The sequence below is a fragment of the Eubalaena glacialis genome, chromosome 10 (genome assembly GCF_028564815.1).
Source record: "Eubalaena glacialis isolate mEubGla1 chromosome 10, mEubGla1.1.hap2.+ XY, whole genome shotgun sequence".
NCBI lineage: Eukaryota > Metazoa > Chordata > Mammalia > Artiodactyla > Balaenidae > Eubalaena > Eubalaena glacialis.
The window spans coordinates 80300619-80306618 of NC_083725.1; the positions used below are offsets into that span (position 1 = coordinate 80300619).

Here is a 6000-nt window from a genome sequence, read left to right on the forward strand (position 1 = left end):
ACTTTACTCACATCACTCTTCTCCGGAGGCAGCACAGTTCAGCACAAAGAGAACTTCTTGGCCTATGATTTCTCCCTCAGCAGAAAGTGAGAGTGTTTGATTGTGTGCTTGGCTTCCGCAGCTTTGTGGGATGCTGCCAAAGAGACCCACTTCTTTCTCACCCCATCCAGAATACTGAGGCATGCCATGCAACTGGGGGGTGGGGGGTGGCTGGGAGAGCAGCTGATAGAGCTAATTAGTAACATGAATGCATATGAAAATATATATCACACTGATAAAGGTATTTAGTTAAATTCAGAATACTCTAATACCATAATATGGTGATGTATTAACCACTTAACTCTCGTATAAAAATTAAAGGACAAAAGTATTAAAAATAACAATAACTACAATAATTTATTAATGAATACACAATATAAAAAGAGGTAAGCTGTGACATCAAGAACAAAAAATACGAGGACAGGGGAGTAAAAAGTAATAAAGTTAATATATATATCAGCACCCACAAACTGGAGGCTGCCCAGTGGCCCAGCCATATCACAAATCTAAACCTAAGTCAGCCTGCACTTAACAGGAAACACCTGTCAAGGATACCTAACCCCAATCACAATCCTCCAACTCAGCTTTAGCTAGCTTACCTTACCCTAGAAAATAGGACCTCCTAGCCAACTGTGCATTTCTGAGTTGCCTCTTTTAATACTCTATAAAACTCATTCTTACCCAAAATCCCTTAGGAAGAGTGTTCCACTGCTTGTGAAGATTGTACACTTTCAATCCATGAATTGCTTTCCCTTGAATAAAAGGCATTAAACTCGTTGTTAAATTGTTTTAGTTTTGTCATTTGACAAAGGGTAGAGTCTTTGTGTGCTACAATTCAGATCACAATTCCAATTGGGGGTTCACTCCACCAAGCAATTCTCCAACACCAGCTGGGTTCAGAATTCAACTCAATTCTGACACTGTTACCAAACTCAAGTTCGTGTGTCAGACACACAGTGAGGCCAAACAAACTGAAACATTGGAGGTTGGGGCAGAGAAAGGATTTTTTGCAGGGCCAAGCAAGGAGAATGAGTGGCTCATGCTCAAAAACCCCAAACTCTCTGGTGGTTTTGAGGGAGAAGTTTTTATTAAATTTGGCAAAACTTGGGGTGACGGCTGCAAGGTGTGTGGCTTTCTTCTGATTGGTTGGTGGTGAGGTAACAGGGCGGTGCTCCAGGAATCTTGTGCTTAGCCTGAAGTTACCATCCTCCACCTGGGTTGGGGCCTTAGTTCCTGCAGAAGAACTCAAAAGATGTTATGTACATTCCTTGAGGAGTAGCCAGAACCCTGCCCCAAGGCTGCATTATTGTTTCTTGACTGCTTCTCCTTTGTTTCTGCATCCCCCTCCTTTCCCTTATTAGCAACTGTTTGAATCTGCCTTTTGGAACTCAGGGAAGGTCAAGGAGGCTGAATGAAGTCTATCTCTCACAAACAAGAAATGGGGGGACACAGAAAGAGGATTTGTACCAGGGGGGGCCCCACAGGGTTCTGCTGTTTCATATCTCCCAGGTGATAGCATCAGATCTCACAGATTAAGGGCTCAGTCCTACAAGACTCCCCCCATGCCTTCAGACGTCAGTTGCAAGACCAGGTTGTCACCTGTGCTTCTGACTGACTGGCTATAGATTGGAGGTTCCAACAGCCTCCTCCTTGGCTTTGATTAATTTGCTAGAGCAGCTCACAGAACTCAGAGAAACATTTTTCTTAGCAGATTACTGATTTATTGTAAAAGGATATAACTCAGGAACATCCAGATAAAAGAGATGCACAGGAGGGAATTCCTAGCCATCCAGTGGTTAGGACTCCACGCTTTCACTGCTGAGGGCCCGGGTTCAATCCCTGGTCAGGGAACTAAGATCCTGCAAGCCGTGCAGCGCAGACAAAAAAAAAAGAGAGAGAGAGACACACATGTAAAGGACAAAAGGATATGGGGAAAGGGCATGGAGCTTCCATGCCCCCCTCTGAGCACCACTGTCCCCAAATCTCCATGTGTTCACCAACCCAGAACCTCTCTGAAGCTACCCTTTCGGATTTTATGGCAGCTTTATTGTATAGGCATAGTTGATTAAATCATTGGCAATTGGTGGTTGAGTCAACCTCCAGCTCCTCCCTCTCCCTTGAGGTCAGGGGGATGGGACTGGAAAGTACCAACCCTCTAATCACCTGTTTGTTTCTCCAGGCAACAAGCCTCCATCCTTAGGTGCATTTCAAAAGTCAGCTCATTAACATAACAAGAGACACCTTTCATCACAGGCAAGTCCCAGGGTTTTAGGAGCTCTGACAGAAAAGGGGACGAAGACAGTTTTTATTACAAATCACATCACATACGAATTTGAAGTTATCAGCTTAACATAGACTGTAATATCTATAAGATATTTTGTGTAAGCCTCATGGTAACCACAAAGGAAAAACCTACAGTAGATACACAAAGGATGAAGAGAAGGGAAACATACCACTACAGAAAATCATCAATTCACAAAGACAGCAAGAGAGAAAGAAAGGAACAAGGGAACGACAAACAGCCAGAAAACAGTAAGATGGCATTTGTAAATCCTTACCTATCAATATTTACTTTAAGTGCACTGGATTAAATTCTCCCATTAAAAGACATAGAGTGGCTTAAGGGATAAGAAAATAAGAGCGAACTATACGTTGCCTACGAGACTCCTCAGTCCAGCTACAAGGACACACAGAGGCTCAACGTGAAGGGATAGAAAAAGATATTCCATGAAAACGGAAACCAAGAGAGCAAGGGTAGCTACATTTATGTCAGACAAAATAGACTTTAAGTTAAAAGCGGTAACAAAAATAAGATCATTATATAACGTTAATGGAGTCAACGAAATTCCAGAATGGTTATCTCAGTCAGATTCTGCCAGGGCAACTGTCTCTCTCTAGCTGGGGAGATGAATTCCCAGCACTTCCTACTCCTCCATCTAACGAAAGTCCTCTAGCAAAATGGTTTTAACTTGCTAGACCCAAACCTAATGTATCCACACAGGTTGCTCTAGCACTCACTACTCCTAGGTGTCTGGCAGCCCACTGGTCTGACAGGGTGGCTTTTATTTTGGGGATCTGAGGAAGCACTGGACCATCAGCGCAGGCAGATTTCAGACTGAGGAGTCTTCTAAGAATTAAATCAGTTTTCATAGAGCTTTTTCTGGGAACATTCGCTGAGCACCAGCCTCTGGAAAGGATCTGCCTTTCTGGGTCATATCCTGGGAGGGGCAAAAAAGGCATGAAAACAGCACCACTCTGCAGTCGTCAAAGGAACAATGGCCAGCACACTGGCAGACCCCAGTGAGAACCCAATGCCTAGGTGCACTATCCCCAGGAGCTGGGGTGTCAGATCCCCGTGCTTGCCCAGAGCCCACTGAGTCCTCAGTCTTGACCCCACCATGGAGTCTTACTTTTGCTTCCAGGCCAAGAGCCAGTGTGAGGAAACCCACACCAGGAGACTGCAGGGTGTGCTATATCATCGTACATTTGCTCAGTGCCAGGTCAAGTCATGCAAAGTGTCCACTCGAGAAAGAAGTTTTATTTGCAGTGTCTACTGAAAAAGAACGCACAACCTAAAAGTTGAGAATTAAGTTTTGTTTGGTGGACTTACTGAGGACCTAAGCCTGGGAGATAGGCTCTCAGATAGCTCCGAGGAACTATTCTGAAGAGGTAAGGGAGGAGCCAAGATATACAGGAGTTTTGCAAAACAAACAAACAAACACAAACCCTCCGCCCCCCCACCCAGGTAGCCAAACATCAAAAGATTACTGCTAATTAGAGAAAAAACAGACATCTCAAGTTAATGAATTTAATGCTTTTCTCTGTAAGGGAAGATGCAAGAGTCTGCGCTTAATGAAATCATTCCTTTGATATGCATCTTAACTATCTAGAGCCAGTATCCTGTTTTTCTCCATCCTGAATCCTCCGCAGGGTGCACCACTGGGGGTGGCTGCAGCGGCTGATGGCTTGATGGCCGCAACATCCTTTGTTTACTGACATGGCAGGCAACGTTCTTTGTTCACAGCTGAGAATAGGTGAAGGCAAGTGTACAGTTTGATGGTCTGTGTGTAAGGACTGCATATGTTGGCATCTGTGCTCGGGTCCTCTGCCAGAATGATTCTGGGAATCATAATGAATGAGTTATGGGGAGGTGGCTGGGAGGTAGCCAGCCCCTTCTGGGGCGTGAGTTTAGAATACTATGGCCCAGGTGAGGCTGGGAGCAATCAGTGAGAGTGGTTGTCCTCAGCTGAATACAGATGCTTGGTAATCTTCAGGCCTGCAGTGCATCATGCCTTCTGCTGGAGGGTGCTGGAAGATGGGCTGAAGTGCGTCAGGCTCTTTAGTCCAGGTAGGGGGCGGTAGGTGAACTAGCGTGGACTGGCCTACCCACGCAGAGGTCTGGCGCATGGTAGCTGTGCAAATGGCCTGTGGAGGGGCGGCCTCTACCCTGATGGATGTATGGGAAGAACTCTGTGTGTGTGTGTGGTGGTGGGGTGAGGGGGCGCACATACATCAGTGGTTGTAGGCTACAGTGTATTGAAGTAAACGAACAACTTAGCACTAGGAAAGATAGTCCCAGATTTCTCAGTACTTGAGGATGCAGATGATGAGCCCTCCTGCTTCAGCCGTATCCAGCAGAAAGCCCTCTGGGTGGACTAGACCCATGGGATGGGGCTCAGGCTCTCCAAACCTGAGCAAACCCTGAAATCCCCAGACCTGGGTACCTCTTCCTGCACTTTTGCTTTTGAGCTTCCATACCATCCATGTTCACAGGCAGCTTTGAACTTCAAAGTGCAGAGGAAAGAGGCCTGGAGAAGGGGGTCCATTTGCTGAGGGGGGACAGGTCTAAAAGGCCTGAGCTGTGGTGGTCATTGCGCCAGCCCAGGTCCCAGGCCTTGAGGGAATGCTGAGAAGTAGGGGTAACCCAGGATGACATGACCCAGGATTTGGCAGATGGTTCCTATGACCAAGAACAGCACCAAGAACAGCTGTGCTGAGGTGCCGGTAAACATTTCAAAAGAGGATGTTGCAAAGCCTGTTTTCTGGGCCTTTTCCAAGTAAGACGGGGATTTTTCATTTTCCTGTGGAGGTGTATTTGATGCTTGTCCTTGGGGTGTGACCTCTAGAGACTCCTTGTGTGCCTCAGGGTGGGACTGGGAGAAACCCCGACATTCACTGAGGTTCTTCTGGCCTTTGTCAGTTGCCCCTTGCTGGCACCGAAGGGACTGACTGTAAGGGATGGAAGAGCAGGGAAGAGTGTGTGGAGCGTGTGCCCCACAGTCAGGAACCAGGAATCTCACTGGATTCTGGGTTTTCTGTGTCATTCTTTGGGGAGGGCTCCTAGCAAAGATTGGTATGATAATTTCCTCTAATGGCTCTTATGATCTTCTGTCTTGATGATTATGTTTAGGAGAGAAACTTAATTGGTTAAGTGATGCAACCCAGAACATTAATTCTTTTTTATGAAAGTCCCTTAGGATAGGGTCTTCTCCCCTGGACTCTCTTAACATCAGAAACTCACAGTCCTTTCTCTTTCATCCTGTAAATCAATGTCACTGCCCAGAAGAGAGCCTGCAACACTGCCACTTGCATGACCCTGGCCACCTGTTGGCCAGTCGCTGTGCAGTTGGGGTGGGGAGGGTGAAGAGCAACTTTGTGCCCACCAATATGGGCTCCAAGGTCTTCAGCTGGCACTGCAGGGGACTTCAGACTTGAATGGTTAGACACCTCAGGAAGAAGTGACTTGTCTAATGGTCATGGAGAAGAGACAAGTTAAATCAGGGTAGAGGCCCATATTCTGAGCCCACTAGATGTGTGGTGTAGGGAGAGGAGATGGGCAAGTCTGACCTCCCTCTATGATTCTGGGTTCATCCATCTAAGACATTTCAATGAAACTAATTTAAAACATAGATCATTTAAAAACTAATTTTAGTCATTCAAGCTGTGCGACATGATCCTTGA

The 6000-nt window shown here is 46.1% G+C and overlaps 1 pseudogene; it reads left to right on the forward strand.

Moving 5' to 3' along the window:
- The window catches only part of LOC133099894 (calcitonin receptor-stimulating peptide 1-like), an 86349-nt pseudogene extending 80595 nt beyond the window's left edge, over positions 1-5754 (forward strand).
- Positions 5755-6000: the final 246 nt, after the last annotated feature.